Genomic DNA, 13,315 nt, shown 5'->3' on the forward strand with positions numbered 1-13,315 from the left:
TGTTTCCAGGACGATGTGCTCGCCCGCTGCAGCTGGCGTGTCCATCTGTCTGCTTGCGCACACTGCTGCCGCCGATCAACAAAACAAGGACACCGCTGCCTGGCGTTCCCCCAGCGGTCCCCCTAAGCTCATCGGCCTTCAACGTGTGTTAAGATGAATGTGGCATCATCAGTCATCAGTGAGAAGGGTTGTGACACAGGCCATTTACAGGCCAAAACACAAGCCAGAGTCATTTATCAACAGACCATTAGAGTTATTTATTATGAGGCAGGGGAAAACCCCACAAAGCCCCGAGGGGGACAGGAGGAGACCTTGAGAATGGAACCCTAGTGGGGGAGCGGAAGGAGTAGGATTGGACTGAAGTCGATGGTGAAATCAAGGCAAAAAAAAAGGGCGAAAGGATAGCAATCCAAAAGAAATGGGCATGTATTCATGAGATTGGTTTGGTTGCAATCAAGCTCGACTCATGAATAAAGGCAGACTTTTTGGCTTGTTTCCCACTGACTGGCGTGATGCTAATGAGTAGGTAGCGCCCAGGCCTCTTGTTCAAGGATACAGGTAGGCAGCGCAGACACCGGGACTCAAACCCAGTGCCTTTCATCTGGAGTCGAACATCCGAGCCACTACACTATCCTTCATTAGTATGGTGGTAACGGTTCTTGATGAAATTATAATATTTGGAGAATCTGATAAAAAAAAACAACAGTGAAGACATATCACACGCTCAAAGACTTCATGACCTGATGGTTGGGGACGTTTCAGCCAATCAGAGTTGGGGTCGTGACCCTGGCTGCCAGTAAAATGGTGGCAATCAAGCAGGGGCCAAACGGCCCCCAGCCTCCAGCACTGGCTGCACTGATGTTGCTTTTTCTAGGTTATAATTTTCTTGATTTTATAAAATTGTGCAATCCTTCTATTGTTCATTATTTTTTAGAGGCATATCACATTTTCCCTTAGTTTGTTAATTGTAGGCTCTCTCTGTTTTATTAATTTTAAAGCACTTTGTAAACCTTTATAAACGAATGGTTCTGTTTTTCTCATCATTACAGTGGGCCAGTCCCCTGAGTGCCAGTCAGCGGTGGGGACCAGCGTCCTGCCAGTGAGGCGATCCACAGCCATGATGCATAATTACAGCTAGAGCCCGAGCAGCGCACGTATCACTTATCTCCACGAGGCCCATCAAGTGTGTTCCAATTAGCCGCCATCCTAATTACACACACTTACAAACGCATGACAAATGCTTTTCCTTGGGCTCCACACACACACACACACACACACACACACACACACACACACACACACACACAAACACACACAAACACACACAGGCTTCCAAAAAGCATCTGTCGCCACAGATAGCAGATCATCTGTCAGCTCTCAACGCAGTTAGATGAACATCCCGCACACACACGAGCCCCTGAGGTGTCCCTGAGCTGGGGCCGTCCTGTGACAACTGTCGTCACCGCCGCACCTTGAGAGGAGCCGGCCCTGCCAGCTCTGTCATCAGGAGCAAGGCCATCCTGATGCATGGGGGGACCCGGGGTGTGGCGGCGCAGGGGGGAGAGTAGGAGGGGGAGGGTTCCTGTTGGCCTAATAGGTTAGTCCTCCGTCGCAGAGGAGGGGAAGGGCTATCTCTCATCTCATCACAGCAGCATCCACATGTAGTAAAGTGCATGGAAGCTGGGCTGCGTTGCTGCTGGCTATTCCCCCCCCCCCCCCCCGCCCTGTCCTGGGTAAGACAAGGCCTGGGAGTCTGGGACGGACGCCATTAGGAACAGTAATCTGATCATGAGCTATTAAAGTGGCGACTGCAGCATAGTCACTTTGTGACACTGCTATGTCCTGCCAGCGTGGATGTGTGTGTTTTGTGTGATAGTGATGCTCCTTCGTGCGGCGTAGATATAGATACGTGTTTTTGCGTGATAGTGACTGTGTTTTATGTGTGTAGAAAGAAACAGATACAGGTTTTGTGTGTGTGCATAGATATGTGTTCTGTGTGTGTGGACTCAGTAGTAGTCCTGTATTGTGCTGCGGAGTCTGGTCCATTGTGATAAGAACCTCTTCTTTTTTGTTTGCGCAAACAGCCGCAACAAGGCGTCCGATAAGGGGGGCAGGGGGGTGTGTGTGTGTGTTTTGCCCTTTCCTGGCTGCTTTTCGGGGGGGGAAGTGAAAGATACACGTTAGGATCAGACTGGGTTGTTGGTGTGATCGCCAGGAAGACGTGACGAATAAGGATTAATTGATATCCTGTGTTTTCACGTCCTGCTCTATTGGGTTTAAATTCCCACATCATACAAAAGGTTTGTGTCTCATGACACTGATAGTAGCTTTAGAAGGATTTTTCTTTCAGCAGTAGTGAAAGTCTAACCCCGTTACAGATGGGCTCCTGAATGTTTTGCAGTGGAATGTGGTTCTCATCCGCAGTGATTCAACCCAATGGTCTGGTTTGATTAGAATAGCTGTCATTCCCTTTCTCGTCGATTCAACTTCTTTAAAAATGTACAGTTACTTTACATTGTCTTCTGCCTTCATTGCAATCACAGTCAACCCTCCCAGACAACTCCAAACCAGACATTTATCCTGTGGCTCTGTGAGTCTGTGAACGTGTGGCGATGAGCCCCTCGGCTCACTCCCACTTCACGATATGGGCTACTGGGTTGATTGAGGAGGTCACAGGAATTCAGCCAGCACTGTGGTTTGCATGAAATTTTGGCAAATTTATTCATAGTTCTCACTCAAAAAGAAAAGTGGCCAAGCCAAACAAAAATACTTAGAGAAACAAAAACAAAATCAACTCGAGGGTTGTTCGCTAGTCCTAGGTCTGCAGGAAACATTGTGCTACATATACCGCCTCACAACAAGCGATCCTCCCCGGGTTCCCTGCAGGCATGAACACCGGGCTTAAATAAAGCCATTCAATTATCTCCCTTGGGAGATACCATTTGCATAGGGGTGCATAGGGGTCCATGTACAATGCTATGTTCATCTTAACAACATTGTCAAACATTTGTACACACTTTTCTCTTCTACTACGCATATCTCAAATTATGATTATGTACATTACTATAAAAAATATATAACACCCCATAATAATTACCTTATAGCCCTAACAATTCCCCCCCCTTACAACTGTCATCTCCCCGCATCCCAATCAGACAATTAAGTGATTCCAGGTGCCTGGGTTGCCTGGGATTGGAAATGCTTGAGGGGACCAGGAAGTGAGTGAGGACTGTCAGTGTTTGTTTATGTCGTGCAAAATGTATGGATTAATGGCAGAGAATGGGTTATGGAGCAGATCGGCTGGTACCTAACCGATTGCTAGGATGTGTAGATGAGTTACCAAAGTATAATGTAGAAGAATAATGTAGTAGAACGTGATCCTTAATGTTTTAATGACAAGACGCGGTTGCCGGCATTGCGTGTCATTACCATATGTGTGAATGCGTGTGTGCGTGTTGATCAGTTAAATGTTGTGGGTACGTGAAAAGGAGGGCTGCCTTTTCACAGAGCGTAACAGTGATGTCATTTAGTAGGCCTAAGTGTGTATTAAAGCACACTCTCTATCTCTCTCTTAGAGTGTTTATTTTATAGTGGGCTATGGAGGAAACATGTACAAACATGTGCACCCTCAACAAGTAGAGGAACATCCCTGAGACGTTTATGTTCACTTACATCACAGCAGTACCCTGATGGATCAAAGGTTACTGTTTGTCTTGGTATCGTCCTTTTAGGTAGTTCCCTCCTCAGGCTTTGCACTGTTTGTGTGTTTGTAGATGTGTACTTCCTGGTTTGAAACAAGCTGCAGTGCCTCAAGGTACTCCGTACTGTGACTACGGTAGGGATCACTTGCTTATTATTATGCAATTAAAACTCACCTGCCCTTAAGGCTAATAATAAAGTGTTGCTAATAATAAACATGCTGACAATACATTGAATGGAATTCAATTAATTTGAATTAAATCGAATACAATTAAATATCATAATTAAAATTAAATATTTAGAGTAAATATTTTCATTAATTTCATTTATTTTATTCTATTTCATTGACGTTTTCTTTTTTATTATTCGATTTTTAAACTTGTTTTTAATTTTATATATAGATATTTTAATTGTATGAATTTATTGTATAAATGCCATGAAATGCAATACAATACAATGCAAATAACTTCAAGTCAGGGAAGGAAGGTTACACAAAAAGTAAGGTTTCACGATCAAGTTGAGAAGCAAAGCAATGCTGCTGCTGTTTCCAGGGGTCTTTGATATTAGTGAGCAACGACTACAAAATAATCTCTTTATGTTACGGGTTCATACACACACTACTGGAGCAACAGGAGAATTTGTACTGGCTTTGCTATTTGTTTATTTTTTCTTGGTCTGTGTTGATCTGTTTTGATCCATTTTCCCTCTTTCCTCTCCAGAGGTTCTGATCCCATCCCTTATGGCGCGTTTGTACTTAAGGTCGGGCCATTACCATGGCGATACTGCAATAATGTCAGTCTAGCATGCCACAATGCTCCCTTCCATTTACTCTGTGTAACACTTCAAAAAGCCAATTTGTGTGTGTGTGTAGGCGACTGAGTTCCACACACTACCAGTCTTGGGTCAAAGCCATAGAGAAACACGCGTCTTATGTGCCATCAGACACAAAGAAAAGGAACAGTATATCATGTGGAAATGGTTCCTTCTTATTCATCGTCATGGTCGTCATGAGCATCATGCACGTCACCATCACCCTCCTCCTCATCTTCTTCTCCTGAATCTTCTTCTACTTCTTCTCCATTTCTTCTGTAATGCTCCTCATTCGACACTGCCATCATCATCATCACCACCATCATCTTCATTATCATCATCAACATCGTCATTATCATGAGCTTTTTTCTCATCTTCATCCTCATTCTGTCACCACCCTCCTCTCCCTCATCATCCCCAGTTTCATAGAAAGAAATCCCTGAAAATCTTCCAGCCTGAGGAGTTTTGCACACTTCACATCAAAAAACTTTGGCTCACTTTTCAAACGCACAGCTTTAGTGGGACCAGGTTCCTCTCTCTCCTCCCTCTTTTGCAAGTCCACAGTATGCTGCATAACCCCCCTACAGCCGGAGGGTGCAGAGGGTGCTCGGGAGAGGGAGTGTTGCTTGTGAGATAATAGTGGTGAGAGGCAGGGATTACAGATTAAAGCAGTGCAGCCAGGAGTGAGACTCCTTTAAAGTCCCCCTCAATGCAGAATTCATCCTGGAGGTCGTGGCGTTCAGAGGCAACTGGTCTGGATACTGTTGGTTTATTTAGCTATTTGGGATTTCTCCAGTCCTCTCCTGTTTAGCATAGGAGTTTTGTGTGTCAATAGCAAGTGTTTTTTGTGTCAATAACAAGTGTTTTTCACACATTTCTAGTTAAGGATTAAAGTCTTACAACTTTTCATTTGGTCAGTTAGGGCTGTATGGCAGTGGCTGGAACAAAGCCCCTTTGACTGACTGTAATCCTGTCATTAAAAACTAGTTTTTACTTCTATATATATTTATAATTAGATATGGGTGTGGGTTTTCTCAGCTGCACAACACTTTATATTTACATTTACATTAAGGGGATTTTTGCTGATGCTTTTATCCAAAGCATCTTTGGATAAACAACAGTTCATTCACACATTCACATACTGACGGCAGAGACAACCACGCAGGGCGACAGCCAGCCTGTCAGGAGCAGTGAGGGTGAGGTGTCTTGCTCAGGGACACCTCGACACTCAGCTCAGAGGCGCCAGGGATTGAACTAGCAACCTTCCGGTTACCAGTCAACCGACTCTATGGAAATTAAATCTAAAATGATGTTACAGATTGTAACAATTATATTATAAATAATAAAAAAGGAAATTCTTATTTATTAGTTATTTTCTGTTCATTTATTATGAATATCATATAAATATTAACGTACGTAAGTATAAATATTGCAACATGAGATGATATGGCTTCCAACACTAGGTCGTTTAATCTCTACTACTCACCCAGCTCTTTCCCGGGCCTGGATCTGAATGAAGGGTTAATGTCATGGTCAAAGAGAGCTGACAGAGACAGCGTATCACAAATTAAGATAACTCCCATACATGGCTGTCGTCATGATAAATGCAGAACCATGATAAATGCAGATAAAGCAGAACTCTGTCTTCTCTCCATCCCACATCAACACTCTTCTGGCCAAAAACCACGGTTGTGTAAAAACATCACCTCACTGAAGATCAATAGGCATCTAGGCTTGCAATGCTTATTCTGCATTAAAAAAAAACCGATTACAAACTAAAACCACACTCCACGTTCGACGTTGAGGGGCAGAAACGAACGTCAGGCAACATTTTCCGGCCAACTCATAAGTCACTGTAAGTATAATTGAGAGTTGACGTTTGTGGATGAATTAAGTATGGCGGTGGGGGACATAGCGCAGGCGTAGGGAGATGTTTCCCAGCCCAGAGCGGTGTGCGTTTATGAGCGGACCAATGGAGCATGAAATGTGCTGCTTCAGGGAGAGTCCCGCACATGGCGGCTGTATGTCAATGTTTAGGCCACGCAGTGCTTCCTCTCCCATTGATTATCATCACTGACGTTCCCCCTGGCCCGACCTCCTCTCAAGGAGGCTGTTTCAACAAGGCCGTTTCATCTCTGTTGTTTCCCTGGTATACGGGTATATTAATATTACGATAATATGTCTGTATGTTTATCTATCTCTAATGTCTGGTGAGCCAAAGAAAAATTTCCACCTTGGTTGACATTAAAGATTTATTCTATTCTAAGGGTGTCAGGGCAATTATGGCAAGAGACGCCTTAACGGTTTTAACACATTGTCTCTCAGTATATCACAGTTGTTGGTATTATTCCTTAGTGTTACATAAAGGTGGAAGCATGTGTACTAGATCTGCCTGTGAATACCATCCTCTGATTACGAGGTGTTTGGCAAAGGGATTACCCCAGCAGAAATCCGTTGGCACAAACACCCCCTAAGCCTGTTCCTTCCTTGCAGTACCTTTTGGGAGGAAGCGATGACGCCTTACTTTAAGATGACATTCTTCTGGACGCCCTTGGGAGAGGTAAGTTGTTGAGAAAGGTGAGTGGATGTGAAGGGTCGTAATGACACCGAGAAACCAATGCGACAAAACGACCACCGAGGACCTTTCAATGCAGTTTACTTGGACCTCTGCCAGCCCATATGACTGGACGGTTCTCAATGGTGTCGCTTCAGGGAGTGTATAAAACATGTCATCGGTCTGGCCAGGCTTGGAGGATGAGGAAATAGTTCATCGTTCACGAAAAGGATTGTAAAGGTAGGCATGTTTTAGCTTCTTTATAACTAGGTAAGGGAAGAGGTCCTAATCCCATAGTCTAAAAGGTCCTTGAGTTACGATCTGTCTCTATAGTGACTGTAGTTCACTCTGTGCAAAAGTGTCTCCTGAATGACTCAATAGACCACACATAATAAACACAGAATTACTTTCGGTTGAAACTCCAACCATCGCATGGAAGGAAATATGGAGAGACGGTATCCGTTGCAATGAGATACCATTTAGATCAATGCAAAGCCAAAAACTCTGTGTCCCCGCTCGGTGGTTAGACTGTAACCATGGTGACCGCACCGCTGCATCTCTGTGTTTATGTGCTGATGAGCAGCACTCCCCTCGGCCCTGTCCCATCTGTTTCGGCGAGACCTGCCTTCACTGAGCAGAGTCATATACACATCACCAAGCAACAGGCTGCAAACATTTCAGCTCAGCCCAGTTTTAGCCATGGGAGTCTGCGGGACTGGGCAGAGTTTCACATTAAATCGGGGGGTTCTCAATGCTTAAAGAACAAGTCGAGAATCGACTCGACAACTGTGCATATCATCTCTGTAATATATTCCTCTTTCTAAATTCACTCACAAATAACCCAGATTACAAATGTTGGATACAGCACTGAAGGCTAGCTAGTCACCGTCTTAGTTAGTTACTAAGTGTGATGCCGTAATTTGAACAGTTATTGATCGATGACATTGTGTTAATCTTCACTAAATTAATCCGTAAACCAATGCCATCCAGCCTTGTTTACTTTTACATTTATGTTAAGAAGAGATGCTCAATCTTTGTACTGCACACCATCCCGAGCCAACGATTTAACTGTGTGATCCATAATATCGACAGCGATATTGACAGGCAGATAAACATACAGGTTCAACCCTTCGCCACAGTGTCATTTGAGTCATTCACCCTTATATATTTCCACCTCAGAAACAGATGGCACTTCAGTCATGTTTTACTGAGACTCTTTTATACAGTCTAAGACAGTCAGTCAATAAGTCAGTACGCTCTACATCGGCTGACAGAAGATCCGTGTGAACATTCCCGCTAACCATTTCTGTCAAAGTTCTGGATGAATCCACTCCTCATCCTCACTCATGGCAGACATCATCCCCACATCGCTGAACTTGTAGAAAGTAAAGTCTCAAAAAACACACAGCAAAAGCTTGTCTCCGAATGTCTCCCCCACCGTTTTCCTGCACACATTTGCCACAGTGACGATGATTGAGAGAGTCATTAATGTTTTTTACCATATGCTCCCGCACAGAATAACTGCTTCCTGCTCCACAGGGGGTAGAGGTTCTCGATCCGTTACTCCTCTCCTGACCTCTCCGAGAGCCCCCCCCCCCCACAGCTCCATCTCTCCTCATCTCCCTTTTCAGGAGATCCCTTCACCTCATCACTGCCCCCAAGTCGGCTCCTCTCCTCCTCTCCCCTCTTTCCTCTCTCTCTGCATCTGTCCTCTGTCCTCTCCCATCTCCTCTCCCCTCAGCTCTCTCCTCTCTCTTCTGCTCCCTCTAATCTCCTATTTCCTCTTTTCTCTCTCCTGTCCTTCCTCTCTCCTCCCTCCTTCCCTCTAACCTCTCCTTGCTCCTTTCCCCTCTCTCCACTCCTCTCCACTCTTCTCCTTCCTCTCTCTTCCCCTTTGTCCTCCGTCCTCTTTCTTTTCTCATATCCTCCCCCTCTCCTCTCTCCTCTTCTCACTCTGCTCTTCCTTTTCCTCTTTTCTCTCCCTTATCTGCTCCACTCTGTCTTTCCTTCACTCTCTCTTTCTCGCTGTCTCTCTCTCTCACACACACACACACACACGCACACGCACACACACACGCACACACACACACAGACACACACTTAATTGGGATCCCCTGCCTCCTCAACATTTAACACTTCCTCTAATAGCAGCAGCAGCCGCAGCAGCAGTGTGTGAACCTGACAAGGTGAACGTCCCCGACAGTGTCCTCACAGATGTTTATATTCCTGGGTTGTGAGGAACAGTCCGGCGCAGTTTGGCACATTCTGTTCATCATGCCTTGATTAATGGATGCGATTTCATCTCAAGATTGCTTTTCAGCAAAAACAGAATGAGCACGCTTTTAATCCACTGCAAATCATTGTGATTATTTCCTGGTTCATTTTCAAATGATTATAAAAAGGTCCACTTTATTATTGTAAACACGACAATCATCGTGCCCTACGTTCAGTGTTGCTCAATGTGTCTTTCAGTCGATTATTAATTATGGGCGCACTATTTGAAATGTACTCATACACATCATTATAACATTATAACATGGTGGCGTGTAATATATGGTTTGCACTGCCATGATACAGTAAATGCTCCTTTACTATATGGTGGCGTGTACTATATGGTTTGTACTGCCATGATACAGTAAACGCTCCTTTACACCACTGCTAATTGTAAGCCGAGTGAATCAGCTTACAACACAGCAGTCATAATGTCTCTTCAACTTAACAAGCTCTATTGCTCACTGTTTCCCCTGCTTCCACGCTGTTCTCGAATGCTTAGCGGTGTCACAGTATCCGCACCAGACATTGTGTTCTCAGCTTCTCTTTGTTCTCCAAGTTGTGGTGTAAACTAATTACACGAGGAGGGAGTTATGGGTACAACGAGCTATTATGCTGCTGCTGCCGCCGTCCGACGGATGAATCGCCTTCTCCTGGACGAATAAGTCGAGCACCGTGTTGGCCTATACCCTAACCGTCTTTGTGTCTTTGGCTGGATGAACAGACGGTTACACAGACAAATGTGTCAGACAGACAGACAGAGTGGGAGGTGGACAGACAGAACAATAGACAGACAGTATAGATTAACCTAGTTTATATTGCTTAACAGTATGGGGACCGACCATACTATAACATCACATCACATCACATTATTTTTCTTAATTTCTTCGTTTTTGTCTTTTTTATTCCTTTATTCATTGCTCACCTTGGTTTTTAGTGCACTTGCGGTGCTCATCGATCCTTGACTTCGTTCCGTCATTGATTGGCTCAGCGGCTCGATTCCACATACCCTGAACGTGAGATGGTTTATTTTTGCACACACTCCGTCGGCCCATCATCACAGCTCCGGGCTCGGGGAGCAGGCAGCGTCATCCGCGGTCTTGAGATCCACTTCAGCATAGGCGCGTGCAGAAGCGCTCAGTTAAAGCGCGCTACTCAAAGAGAACACATTAAGCCTATACGACCTCTTCGTATAAGCCGTCGATTTCATGGCGTCTTTAAGACGCCATGAAATCGACGGCTTTAAGACGCCATGAAATCGACGGCTTACACGAAGAGGTCATAGGCTCAATGTGTTGCCAAATTAAGTCTTTTTTTCCGGGGTTTTTCTGTGTTAATATAATTCTTATAATAGATGATTCATGTGTCTCTATTTATTTATATGAGTGATTCATTCTCATAACCAGCTTGTTCAACACTGTAAACGTTGCCCTTTGTAGGCTAAGTCTAACAACTTTAAAATGGACTAGGCTACTAGACGGAATGCGTTTTGCCCGAGGCGTCATGTAGGCCTACGTCACACGCAACACTTGATTGTATGACCCGAGCATTCATTCCTTTTCAAATGCTCCACATTCTGAAATAACCTCCAAGCATCCGACACTAGACAGCGGCCACAGCATATGTTTTAGCGAATTTGATATTTTAATGTGTGTGTGTGTGTGTGTGTGTGTGTGTGTGTGTGTGTGTGTGTGTGTGTGTGTGTGTGTGTGTGTGTGTGTGTGTGTGTGTGTGTGTGTGTGTGTGTGTCTGATTGTATCACGTGTGTGTGTGTGTGTGTGTGTGTGTGTGTGTGTGTGTGTGTGTGTGTCTGATTGTATCACGTGTGTGTGTGTGTGTGTGTGTGTGTGTGTGTGTGTGTGTGTGTGTGTGTGTGTGTGTGTGTGTGTGTGTGTGTGTGTGTGTGTGTGTGTGTGCGCGCGCGCGCGCGTAGAACGAGAGAGAGAGAGAGAGAGAGAGAGAGAGAGAGAGAGAGAGAGAGAGAGAGAGAGAGAGAGAGAGAGAGAGAGAAAGAGAGAGAGAGAGAGAGTCTAATCATATGTCGTTAAACGTGCGTTAACGGGACGTGGATGTGCGCTGCATGGGTCTCCGGGATAGCCAGGCATGTGTACCATGTTCCAGCGCATGTTCCCGGACCACCGTAACATCCCTCGGGAACACCGCAGCTCCGCATCGCTCTCCATCCCAGACACTGGAAACACCGAGGAGGGGAGATGACCCTAAACAAAGACCGGGAGTGGAATCACGCAAAGAGAGAAGCAGGACCCTGTTTCACCACAACTTGGCTCCCGCGGGTCCCTCCACTAACCCGGGGAGACGCGGAGGGGACGAGGCTTTTTGGTGCAGCGACCCAAAGGATCCACACTGCTTTTTTTTCTTCTTCTTCTCATCACGAAGAGCGCCGCGTCCGACTGGATTAAGCTGCAGTCCGCGCGGAACGAGCTGCATGGTCATAACTGTGTGAGAGTACACAGTACATCTGAGCAAAACATGGTACTGGACGGTTGGATATCATCGTTCTGTTTTGTTACTTCATTCGGGTGAACCCCACGGAGACAACCCAAGGAGCCACATCCACAAGTGTGGATATCAAGCTCCGCGTAAAAGAGAATCCACTTTCCAACTCAAAACCAAAGCGAGGTATACACGGATGAATTGAAAAGTCAACTCTCATAAACCTCCCCACCGTCACTTCAGAGTGACTTCCAACAGGAACGGTGGAGCGGAGAAAGCAAAAGATGGATTAAATGCCGTCTTCGATGTGGAGGCTGTCGCTGTCCGACGCGCGAGTGGTGCTGAAATTTGGATGATGCCGACTCAGCGGCTGCAGGGCTGCCGCTCCCTGCACCTGAACGAGGACAACGGCCGCTTCCTGCTGCTCGCCCTGCTCATCGTCCTGTACCTGCTGTGCGGCGCGGCCGTGTTCTCCGCCGTGGAGCGGCCCTCGGAGCTGCGGGCTCACGGCCGCTGGAACAAGACGCTCCTCAACTTCAGCGAGGCGTTCAACATCAGCGTGCACGACCTCAACTCCCTTCTGCGGGACTACGAGCTGCGATCGCCGCAGGCATCCGGGCCGATGCCTGCGCCCGCGATGGGATTTTACGGGGGCTTTTTATTTTGTTGGGACCGTGGTTTCAACCATAGGTGGGTGCAGCTATGTCCGTGCACTACACCGTCCCACACACACACACACACACACACACACACACACACACACACACACACACACACACACACACACACACACACACACACACACACACACACACACACACACGACCGCGCTGAAACACTGATCACGCCAGCTTTCATGGCGACATCCAACTGTGCATGTAACACCCTGCAACAACACAACGTCTATCAGTGTGTTATTTAGCCCGGATGGATTCAGTATAATACATACATGTGAAGTGACCGAGAGACGCATAGAATCGAACTGTCGAGTCGTGTTCGATGGCTAGAACACGCCAAGCTGTTGTGCAACACAAGCCACAATTGCGATTGCACAGCTCGTGTTACCTGCTGCTGGCAGGAACAGGACAGCTTGTCTGGTGTGAATCAGGCTCCCAGGGGGACCCACACACTTTCCATTGGCTCCCGTTCAGGGGACCAGATGAAACTTTTCATTTTGGAAGCCAGGCAGAGAGAGAGAGAGAGAGAGAGAGAGAGAGAGAGATGAGAGAGAGAGAGAGAGAGAGAGAGAGAGAGAGAGAGAGAGAGAGAGAGAGAGAGAGAGAGAGAGAGAGAGAGAGAGAGAGAGAGAGAGAGAGAGAGAGAGAGAGAGAGAGAGAGAGAGAGAGAGAGAGAGAGAGAGAGAGAGAGAGAGAGAGAGAGAGAGAGAGGGGTTTTGGCATGGGATGACTGATCTCAATCGCCTGCCATTTGGAAGACATCACTGGTGTCTGTCCACATAGGACAGCACCCATGGGGTCAGCAGCCCGCGCTGCATTTTCAGTTAAAACCCAAAAGAATGGTCAACGA

This window comes from Micromesistius poutassou (assembly GCF_964030765.1).
Source record: "Micromesistius poutassou genome assembly, chromosome: 7".
NCBI classification, from domain to species: Eukaryota; Metazoa; Chordata; class Actinopteri; order Gadiformes; family Gadidae; genus Micromesistius; species Micromesistius poutassou.